We start from the raw sequence: 12,645 nt of genomic DNA, 5'->3' as shown, positions 1-12,645 counted from the left end.
AGACAATGAAGGGAAATTAAAATCAAATCAAGAATTAAACAAAAATGGAATTATAATTGATTGGTGCACATATTTGCAAATCCAAAAATAAGTATTAAAAAGATCTGGAAGATTTTGGATTTGATAAAGGGCAAAACCAATTAGACAAAATTTTAATGGGACTAGAACAAAAAATTATATCAAAAATATACAAATACTTATTAGATTTCAAAATGGAAGAGGAGACAGTGAAGGGTACAATGATAGCTTGGGTGCAGAATTTTGGATATAACATAAAGTTAGAAGAATGGGAGAAAATATGGAACATAAACTATAAACTAACAATATCTTCAGCATATAAAGAAAATCTGTACAAAATGTTTTACAGATGGTATCTGGCCCCAACGAGATTGGCAAAAATATACCCCAATATATGCCCAAAATGTTGGAAATGCAAAAAAAGTTGATGATGCATTCTACCATATGTGGTGGCTATGCCCCGAGACCAGGACATTCTGGATCCAAATAAAAAATTGGCTACAGGAGATCACCAGAGTGAGCTCTGACTGGAAACCTTTCTTCTAGAAATTATTAAAGATTGAATTCCAGAAAAAGTAAAATATCTAATGTTACATATCTCAACAGAATAGCTTTTGCACAAGTATGGAAAACTCCTAACATTCCTAATGAAGAATTAATATAACAAAAAATAATGGAAAGTGCTGAAATGAATATGTTAACACTGAAACTGAAAGAGAGAGAAGACTCTGAATACTTTTAAATTTGGAATAAATGGTATGATTGGGTAACAAACAGAAACAAGAAATAAGGGACTTCCGGTTTGTAGGGCTTCGGCGGCAGGCAGGAATCCGCGATCGCGTGCGGTTTCTGCCTGGGCTTGCCGCTGGAGTGTCCCGAGCCAGTCTGGCTTCGGGGCTAAGCCACCCTGTAGAGGTGGCAAAGAGGGGGGAGATCCCAGCAGGGTCGAGGGAAGCCGCATCTTTCCTCCCCAGCTGGCTAAACTCCCTTTCCCGAAGGCGAATGAGCGGCGGACAGAAATGGCCGCCTCAAAGAAGCACTCATCTGGAAAAGAAAGTGCAGGAGGAAGTTAAGAAGTGAAAGTTTTGGCTGACCGGGATAAGAAGCAACAACCAAGGTATCCTGGAATTTAAATTTTAAAAAAGATACATCGCTTCCAAAGAAGATTCGGAAGCAGCGAATGAAAGTGGAAAGGGAAAGTTTTTCTTTTCTTTCACTCTCCTTCCTTACGTTGACAGCGAACAGAGATAAATGAGAAATTGGAAAAACCCACTTTGGCATCAAGAGGTAATTAAACTGGATAATCAAATGTCAAGGGGACAATAAGGATTTCTGAACATTAAAAAAATTTTTTTTTGCTGTAAGTGGGAAGGGAGAGGAAAAGAATAAGAGTAAGATTTGGAAGGAGGAGACTGCCTGGAATTTAAAAGAATCTGATTAAATTCTAGCAATACTTTTAAAAGATACATATTAATTGGAACTTTGCAACTAAATAGTAAATAAATAGTAACTAAATAGTAAGGAAGAGAAAGTGAAAAAAGAAGAAAGTCTTAAAAGAAACAGCTTGTGTGTATTTGGATTGTTTGGTGACTTTGGAACTTTTTTGAAATTATATTTGAATGACTAAAAACACTTGGGTAGTTGTTTGAAAAAAATTTTACAGTGGCATTACTTGCGGATGAACTGAAAATGGAATTTAAAAAATATAAAGAAGAGGAACAAGAAGGGAAGGGCTCTCTTGGGTCCGTTTTTCAATTCTTAGAAATGGCGATTTGTACCTATGAGAAACTGCAAGAAAAGACTGCGCAACAAGATTGGGACAAAGAAGAAGCCATCATTGATGAACAAGTAACTTTATTTAGGGAAGAAGGGGGAAAGGGGGGGAAAGAGAATGGAGACTTTAAGACCCAAAAAAACAACCAAAAAAGGGAAAAATAAGGTTAAAAGTGGATATAATGTTAGAAAGCAACAGAAAAGGGGAACACGGAAGAGGGAAATAGAGGTGGAGAGACAAGGGGGTAAAAGGGCAGAGAGAAGAAGCAAGGGAGGAAGGAAGGGAAGAGAAGCTACAAAGGTGTGGAGCAAGATGTTAAAAAACAGGACTTATTTAGAGATAATGGGTAAAAATTTAACTGAAAAAGTGATTCTGCAAAGGTACATAAGATTGTATTGTTATATTTGTATTAGAAATAATGTTAGAAAATTGGAAACAACATATGATTAAAAAGTGTGATAAAATACTCAGTGTAATTCAGTGAAACTTTTGTGAACAAAATAAATGAAATGAAATAAACGAGATAATTGAACTAGGAAGGAATGGGAACATTTTAATGATATAATGTTTTAAAATATGAGTGAAGTGGGGGGAAGTAACTATGGAAAGTTTATAAGTGTTCCCATAGAAGTATGATACTTATTTGAAAAGTAATGTGTAAAATGTTTAAGATTTAAATGAATACTAATATTAACAATAGATTTGAATGGGTATGGATTGTTGTTTTAATTATATAATATAGTTATAATTTTTTCTATTTTTAAAATATAGTGTGTAACTTTAGAATGTACTAAGCAGAATCCGAATGGAAGTTATGTATTATACTAAGTGTTATAAATTTAGGGGAAAGATATAAAGGCGTCATACTCCAATCAGTGATTACAGGAGAAATTTTGTTTAATGAGAAAAGATAATAGACAGCTGGAAACAGGACAGACAAAGAATATAAGTATAATGATCTGAATTGAGATGAAATAAATAAAATAAAATTAAGAAAATTGAAAGAGGGGAGAAGCTATATAGAAAATGTAGAATGGTAATAAGATATGGAATGGTATATAAAATGAACATGAATCTGAATTTGTGTCTGTACGAAGAGATGTAACCCGGGATCAAGCTGCTTTCAAAAGAGATGTTTTATGTTTTTATGTTTTATGTTTTGTTTGTTTATGTTTGTTTTTAAAAAATCAATAAAATTTCTTTAAAAAAAAAAGAAATAAGAAATAAGATAGGAAACTAAACTCTAAGCGACCTCAAGAAAGTGAACTGTAAATATGTAGAATATATAAGAATAATAATTATAGTTAAAGCTATTAATCAATATTAGATAAATGTAAATATAATGTGTTAAGATATTTAAGATAAGAACCTGTACAGATGTCAAGAATGCTGTTGAAACCATGATGTAATATTACAACCATATTGTAATAATGGAAACTTAATAAAAAATACAGAGGAGGAGGAGGAGGAGGAGGAGGAGGAGGAGGAGGAGGAGGAGGAGGAGGAGGAGGAGGTGGAGGAGGTGGAGGTGTTGATAAACCAGAAACCAATCCTTCTGACTTCAATATACACACTAAACAATAAGCAGGAAGAGTTCTAAAAGACTTTTATAAAAAGATAATTGACACAGACTATGAAAATATATGTATAATAGGGGACTTCAATGCAATTGTGGACACAAAACAGATTATAGAAGCAGTAAAAGAAGCAAAAAAACAAGAACATTTCCAAATACCTTTTTTGAAATGACACAAAAAATAGGCTTACAGGATATATGGAGAGAGCTAAATCCAAAGACAAATCAATATACATTCTACTTGAACAGACATCAATCATGGTTGGGAATAGACATGGTGTGAATGATATCATAGATGAGAACAGATGTCCAAAAGGTTGACATAGAAACAAACATATGGGCAGACCACAACCCCATAAAACTTACATGGAAGGGACAAAAGAAGAAACCAAGATTGACAATGAATCAAACTATTTTAAAAGACAAGGAGTTTATACAAATGATGGAAAAAGAAATGGATTTTTTCTTTAAAGAAAATAGAAAAGAAGAAACATCACTGCAAAATGTCTGGGATATGGCAAAAGCATACATTCAAGGGTTAGCGATAACATACCCTGTTTCTCCAACAATACGGCCTCCCCCAATAGGAAGTCCCAGCATGTTTTATAGGCATGAAATGAAATTAAGCCCCTCTCCCCAAATTAAGGCCTATATTAAAACATGCGAAATGGGGGGGGAATGGTGGGGGGGCTTGCCGTTAGGAAGTACTTTTGTTGCACACCCGGATATGGTGCTGCCTGCGTTGACCCCGATACGAAGTGCCCCACCAACGCCGAGGTCAACATCCAAGCCGTCGCCACCCACCCACCCAAAGATGCAAGGGGGGGGAATTAAGTCACCCCCAAAAAGAGAGCCTAGCCATTTTTTCGGGGCTCAAAAAAAAAAAAAGACCCGGCCTTATTATATGAGAAACACGGTACATAGCAAGAAGAAATAAGAAAAAGAAACAACAGCAAAATTCACTATAAGAAGAGCTTAAAAGACTAGAGATAGAATTGCAGAATGACCCCCCCCCCAAAAAAAAATAAGATAAAAGAGAAAATTGATTTAATAAAACATAAACTGAACCTAATAGTGCAAGATGAAATGGCACAAAAATTAAAATGGCAAAACAAAACTTTTTGAATGTGCAAATAAGCCAGGTAGATGGCTAGTGTACAAATTGAAAAAAAGGAAAGAGAATAAAATGATACACCAACTGATAGATGAAAAGGGGATCCTCTATCACCAGAATAAAGACAAAAAGAAAATAACCCAGGAATTCTTTAGGAAACTCTACAGTCAAGAGAAAATGTTAGAAGATACAATAAAACAATGTTTGGCAAAGGCTGGTCTACCCAAAATACCAGATAGTGAGAACAATGTTAATTGAAAGAATAATGACAATGGAAATAATGGAAGCAATTAAATGACAAAAAAACAATAAAACACTTGGACCAGGTGAGCTTCTGACAGAACTTTATAAAAGCCTACAAGAAGCACTAGGACTGTCAATGCTGGAGGTCTACAACAAAGCACTATCAAAGCCAAGCTTCCCAAAACTTGGACAGAAGCATACATTACATTAATACCAAAGGAAGACACAGATCCTCAACAGATAAAAAATTACAGACCAATATCATTATTAAATGTAGACTACAAAATATATACCTCTATAATTCCAGAAAGATTAAAAAGAACCTTAAACAAATTTATACATCCTGACCAGAATGGTTTCCTACCTAAAAAGACAACTGAAAAATAACATGAGGATCATTTTGAATGTATTGGAATACTACGAAGCCCATTCTGAAAAACAGCTAGCATTGATTTTTCTGGACACACAAAAAGCTTTTGACAATATGAGTTGGCAGTTCATGATACTACAATTGAAAGGAATGGACTTTGGGTGAAAACTTTGTAAATATGATCCAAGCAATATGTTCCAATCAAATGGCGAAAGTAATAGTAAACAGAGAAACAACAGAAAACTTTAATATAGACAAGGATGTCCATTATTCCCACTTTTATTTATACTATCCTCAGAAGTCTTGCTTAGATAGATTAGACAAGATCTGGATATAAAGGGTTTAGAGATAAAAAAAAGAACACTGCAAAGTACAAGCATTTGCAGATGACTTAGTATTTATTTTGGAGGAACCTCTAGAAATGGCACCCAAATTAATAAAGAAAATAGAAGAGTTCGGTGTGGTGCCAGGACTTAAAATTAACAAAGAAAAGACCAAAATATCGACAAAGAATCTTTACAACTAATCAGAAAAACGAACTGATGGAAAAGATGGACATGCAGACAACTAAAAAAGTTAAATACCTGGGAATTTGGCCAACAGCAAGATGCACATCCATTAAAGAAGATAATTACACTATATTAATAAATCAAATAAAGATAGATTTGGAAAAATGGAAAAATCTACAGCTGTCATTGGTCGGAAAGATAGCCACAATAAAAATAAATATCTTACTGAAATTGCTATTTCTATTCCAAGTAATCCCAATAAAAGTAGGAAAAAAGTTTTTGAGGACTTAAATAAATTGATTTCAAAGTTCGTCTGGCAAGGAAAAAAAACCAAGAATCAAATTGAAAATGCTACAAGACACTAAAAACAGGGGGGGGGGGCTCTACCGGACTGGGAGCTGTATCGTCAGGCTTCAGTGTTCACATGGATAAAGGGGTGGATAAATTTGAAGAACAAAAGAATATTGACATTAGAAGGGCATGATTTACAGTTGGGGTAGCACACATTTGTATGGTACGGGAAAAGTAAACTACATAGATACTTCCAAAGACACTATATCAGAAATGTTCTGTTGTCAGTATGGGAAAAAATTAAACAAAAGCACTATATGAAAATACCAGTCTGGCTATCAATGATGGAAGTGTTAATATATCCCAATGCCTTAGAACTGGATAAAATTGTAAGGTACAAAGATATTCTAAACAAACAAGGGGACCTAAAATCAAAACAGGAACTAAAAAAATCAGGGAATTGACTTGGCCTGGTGGCCACATATCCAAATACAAATGAGACATAAGAAAGATGCAGAAACATACGGATTTTATAAAGAACCCCAAGAATTGGATCAGATATTGTTAGAAACAGATGATAAATTAATAAATAAAATTTATAATGACTTATTGAATGTTAAAATGGAAGAAGAATACGTAAAAGAAACCATAATAGTATGGGCCAAAATTTTTGGATATAGCATAGAACTAGACTATTGGCAAAAACTGTGGGAAAGAAATTACAAATTCACAATGTCAACAGCATATAAAGAAAACCTGTATAAAATGTTCTATAGGTGGCATCTTCCACCAGCAAGAATGGCAAAAATGTTCCAAAACATATCGCCAGAGTGCTGGAAATGCAAACAGATACCAGGATCCTACTACCATACCTGGTGGACCTGTCCATTGGCAAAAAAATATTGGTTAAAGATAAAAAAGGTGATTAGAAGAAATGACAGCACAACATATAGATATAAAACCAGAACTGTTCTTATTAGGTATACTACCAGGGAAATACAATAAAAGAATTACATGGTTAGTGTTGCATGTAATAACAGCAGCTATAATATATGCATGAAACTGGAAAAATGAAAGTATACCTACAGATGAAAAGGTGTTTTAAAAAATATTAGAATGTGCTGAAATGGACAGGTTAATGATGAAATTAAGGATAAAGAAGAAACAGTGTTATTTAACATGGGATCTACTATACAAATGGTTAGAAAACAGATGCAGAGATTAGTAACTTTATGATGGAAAAATATTAACAAAATAGAGATAGATAGATAGATAGATAGATAGATAGATAGATAGATAGATAGATAGATAGATAGATAGATATAGATATATAAGTATATATGCTACAAGTAATATTACTAATGGATTATACTTGACTATAGATTATAGTCTATAGAGTGACTAGAGGTGAAGACTATGTAGTATAACTATGAGAATAATGGTTATAATTTTGATGTAAAATAATATGTATATTCAAAAGAAATTACATTGTATAATTATGAGAATAATAGTTACAATCAGGGTGTATAAAATGAGGTTTGATATAACAGTACACTGGTGTTGCAGAAATGGAAACGTGATGTATAATAAATGAAAATGTATAATAAAAACTTTTTTTAAAAAAATGAACAATACAATAACACTCAATTGACTATAGAATTTTGTAGTGTTTTTGTCATAAAAAAAATCAGGGCTTTGTGCTTTGAGCATCCATAACGAAACAGAGTTTAGAAAAGTTTCTTTGCTATCTATCTAATCTACTATATCTGCCTCTGTGTCTCTGTGTCTCTCTGTCTCTGTCTATCTTTCTATGTCTATCTATCTATCTCTGTCTAGAGAGCAAAATTAATGAACTTCTTCATATGGACTCTGAGTGTCACTGTTGTACAGCAAGGAAGTTGCATGGATGAGTATTGCAGCAAACCATTTCCATATTTCAGCAGATGGGCAAGGAGATGCAGCAGAAAGCATTATGTTAAAAGCTGTTTAACAAAGCTATTATTCTATTGTTATTATCCAACTGTAAAATATTGGGTTAGCTGGAAAATTCTATATGGAAAATAAATTAGGAAGAAAAGAGGAAACAAGAGATGATGATGGAAGCAAAATACAAAACCAGAATACAGAAACCAAATTTGAGGCAAGTATTTTTTCTATTATTATGTTCTTTGATCAGCTGGGTGGTATCTGAACAGGTTGAATACTCACTTCCAGAGGAAACAGAAAAACATTCCTTTGTGGGGAACCTTGCTAAAGATTTAGGGTTAGATGTTGATCTGCTGTCAAAACACAAGCTTGCTATCTCTTCAGAAAAACAGTATTTTATTCTGAATGAACAAATAATGAACTATATGTGAATGACAGAATAGACCCGGAAAAGATTTGTGGAAAATTACCTACTTGCATCTTGAAACTGGATGTTGTGGCACATAATCCTTTAAATATTTTCAACATAAAAGTTTTCATACTAGATATTAATGATAATGCCCCACAGTTCAAAGAAAAAGATATAAAACTGGAAGTGAGTGAGTCTCATTTGCCAGGAGCTCGATTTGCCCTGGGAAATGCTGAAGACAAGGACATTGGAATTAACACCCTTCAAGATTATCATTTGAGCTCAACCCCGTATTTTAAGCTAGAAGTTCAAGAGAGCAAAGATGGCAGAAAATATGCAGAATTAATTTTGCAAAAGCCATTGGACAGGGAGAAAGAGCACACACACAACTTGATTCTTACAGCTTCAGATGGAGGACGTCCAGTGAAAACTGGACTCTTAATATAGAAGTCAATGTTATTGATATAAATGACAATCCACCAGTCTTCTCCCAGGCAACTTACAAAACAAGTCTGAAAGAAAATACACCAAGAGGGACTTCTGTGCTTCAAGTGAAAGCATCTGATAGTGATGAAGGGTCAAATGCTGAGATATCTTATATTTTCTGGGAAAATCCAGAAAACGTGAATCAGAATTTTATTTTGGATCCCATCGATGGAACACTTTCACTTAAGGAAAGTATTGATTTTGAAGACAGAGGAAGCTATATGATGATAATACGGGCAAGTGATGGAGGTGGACTAGTTGCAGATTGCAGTGTAGAGATTGAGGTTCTTGATGAGAATGACAATGCTCCAGAAGTAATTATTACATCTCTATCCAGCCCCATTCTTGAAGATACTTTACCTGGAGCAGTGATTGCCCTCATTAAAGTCCATGACAGAGATTCTGGACTTAATGGGAAAGTCACCTGCTACCTAAGGGAAATTGCACCTTTCCAGGTGGTCTCATCATCAGATAACTACTTCAAACTCCTCATAGATGGCCCCCTTGACAGAGAAAAAACACCAGTGTATAACTTAACAATTACAGCCACAGACCAAGGCGTACCTCCTCTTTCCACAGATAAAGCCATCTCAGTACCAATTTCAGATATCAATGATAACCCTCCAGCATTTGAAAAACCTTCCTATGTTGCCTACATTCCCGAGAACAACCCATCCGGAATGTCTATTTTCCAGGTTAAGGCTTTTGACCCCGATCTGGATCGTAATGCTCAAATCACCTACTCCATTCTTAACAGCAACGTCAAGGACCTGCCTCTCTCCTCCTATGTTTCCATTAACTCTGAGACTGGAACTCTCTACGCTCAACGATCTTTTGACTATGAGCAGCTCAGAGACTTCCAGCTGCAAGTGCAAGCCCAGGATGAAGGCTCTCCATCTCTCAACAACAGCGTCACAGTCAAAGTGCACGTACTGGATCAGAATGATAATACTCCCCAGATCCTGTACCCTTCCCAAACAACTCAGGGTTCATCAGTCTTTGAGATGGTGCCTCGCTCAGCCGATTCAGGTTATTTGGTGACAAAAGTCGTGGCTGTGGATGCTGACTCTGGACACAATGCCTGGCTCTCTTTTCATCTCCTGCAGGCCACAGAGCCCTCGCTCTTCATCATCGGCTCCCACACGGGAGAGATCCAAACAGCTCGAGCATTGCTCGAGAGAGACATTACCAAGCAGAGGTTGGTCATCATGGTGAGGGATAACGGACAGCCACCTCTCTCAGCCACCATGAGCCTCAACCTGGTCTTTGCTCAGAACTTCCAGGAGGCTCTTCCTGAAATGAATGCCCAACCTAATAACTCAGAGGATCAGTCCAAGCTCCAGTTTTACTTGGTTCTGACTTTGACTTTGGTATCCTTTCTGTTCCTGGTGGCAGTGATTTTGGCTATTATTATGAAACTTCAAGGGTCAAGGAACCCCACTTTTTTCAGTGCTTCATTCCCAATTCTCACTCAAAGACTGGTACTGTATTTTCTCCAAATTACGAAGATGGGACTTTGCCTTATTCTTATCAGATCTGTTTATCCACTGAGTCCAGGAGAAATGAGCTGACTGTTCTGCGATTCAATGTCCAAATAGTGGAGAATATTCTTTGCAAGGATAAACCTGATACTTGTGTCATGCTCAATGGAGACTGTTATCTAAATTCTAATAATCATTCTGAAAATATGGTAAGTTCATTTTCCCGTTCTTAGTAAGATTTGTCATTATAACAGGATTTTATTCATGGAGTATCTTTGGTATTCTTTTTTTTAGCTGAATACATCAAGCTATAGTACTATAGGATGGAAGTTTTGAAGCTGCACTGCTAAATCAAATGTAGGACTAAATAAATATTTCTGTATGAAGCAATGGGTTTTTCATACAGTTGCCCCAACTGGATAAACAGGTAATATTAATAAGAGACAATCTGCGGAGTTCAACCTGGCAAAGAAAAGATCAGTAGGGCTAGAGGAATTATATATTTTGAGTCATATATGTGAGTATATGTTACTTGGAATGGAAGTATGTCCTGGATCACTACAGTATTAATGATAAGGAGTATATTCTGAGAGCAATTGACTGCCTGTTGCAGCTGACCTGATTTCTTCCTATTGAGCAAGGAGAAGATGTTAGAAAGGTGATGTGTTTCTAAAGAGTAAATTCCCTGATTAAGAGACAAACTGGAAGAAATTTGTCAGATGAGTTCAAGGGGGAGTTAATGGGGGAGAACAGTTGTAATATTGTTGGAGATTATTTTGCAGGTATGCTGGTGTCTCTGAAAATAACAAAACAGCAAATTTACAATGCTTAAGGAAAAGGTTAAGTGGACTGTGGCAGTGAAGACTACTCAACTCCTAAGAGAGGCTGAACATTTGGGACGTCAATAAGTCAGAAATAAGATTTGTTTGGCATTATCTGTTTTTGACAAATCTGTGTTGACTTCTATTCATAATGTTATATATTTGCATACTTGAAATACTGCCTTGTGATTGGTCCATCAATACTGCCTTTTGATTGGTCCGTCAATACAACCTTTGATTGATTCGTCCTGTACATTTGAATACTTGTAATACTATCTTTTGGTTGGTCCGTCTGACAGCGGGAAAATTCAAGGAGCCGTCATTGGCCGCGAGCCAAAAAGAGGCTATAAAAGAGGCTGCCGCGGCTCCGCTTTGTTGAGTTTTGCAAGAGACTAATAAAAGAGCTGAAAGTCACACTGGTCTCGAGTCGATCTTTCCCGCGACGCAACACTGGCGACGAAGGTGGGATACTGAGACGAAGGAGACCAGTTGAGCACATGGCAACGAGAACCAAGCAAAGACGAAATGGCCGGCAGCAACTCGCCACCCAGCGACGGAGGACTGGGACTCTTACATCGACCGATTCCTCATGTTCCTCGAGAGCAATGAGTTGCAGGGGATATCCGACAACAGGAAGAGAGCCGTGTTCCTGACCCATTGTGTCCACACAGTCTTCAAGATGGCCAAAGCGTTGGCGAAACCCCTGAAGCAGATGGCGTGGCCCGATTTGGATAGAATACTGTGAGCCCATTACGCGCCAGCCGTCTCCAGCCTCATCCGGAGGCATGAATTTTACAAACGAGACCAGAGAGAAGGTATAGGAGATTTCGTTGCGGCGCTAAGAAATATTGGGGGAGCATGCGACTTCCTCAATATGGACAAGGCCATGCGGGATCGCGTGGTCCTCGGACTCAGAGATCTCACCTTACAGAGCCGGTTACTGACCAGACCCAATATTACAGTAACCGAGGCTATCGCAGAGGCTACCACAGCTGAAGCAGCACAGAAATCAGCAGCCACCATGCGGAAAATGAACAGAGCAACACAGGAAGCTCTAAAAGACCCCAGCACAGCTCGAGATGAGAAGCCAGAGGGGATGCAAAAGACCACCGCCACCACACACCACGAGGACATCGAATCTCTGTCCAAAACCGACGAGGAGGAAGAAGAGATCAACAGACTCCAGTCGGAAAAAGCAGATGAGACCGCAGAGAACGGAAATCAGAATTCCATTGTGCCGGGTGTGGAGGGGACCACCCACGATCCGAGTGCCGTTTCCTCGACGCTGTTTGCAGGCACTGTGAAAGACAGGGACACATAGCCCGGGTCTGCCGCAACAGAAACAGCTACAGCCCTAGACAACGAGGGAGCACACACCCCCCCAGAATGAGAGGGAGATAGACAGGGAGCCGTTGGAGCCGAGAAAACAGAAGCAAGCGTTTCAACGACACCAACAGAAAAGAGACAATAAGACGCACCAGACAATAATCATCGGCCATTCGAGCGCAACTGATGCAAGAAAGGTGCACGTCCAAATTAACATAGAGGGGCAGCCGTGCGAGATGGAGGTCGATTCCGGTTAATATCTGTCCATGGTATTGTGGAACACCATAAAGAGCCTGATACC

At 37.3% G+C, this 12,645-nt stretch overlaps 1 pseudogene; it reads left to right on the top strand.

Annotated features, from left to right (window-relative positions):
• Nucleotides 1–7,843: 7,843 nt before the first annotated feature.
• On the top strand, nucleotides 7,844–10,386 carry LOC113427442 (protocadherin gamma-B5 pseudogene; annotated as a pseudogene).
• Nucleotides 10,387–12,645: the final 2,259 nt, after the last annotated feature.

This window comes from Notechis scutatus, chromosome 3, assembly GCF_049901735.1.
Source record: "Notechis scutatus isolate UNSWTSFEM ecotype Mainland chromosome 3, rNotScu1.2, whole genome shotgun sequence".
NCBI classification, from domain to species: domain Eukaryota; kingdom Metazoa; phylum Chordata; class Lepidosauria; order Squamata; family Elapidae; genus Notechis; species Notechis scutatus.
This window is presented reverse-complemented; position numbering and strand designations above follow the sequence as displayed.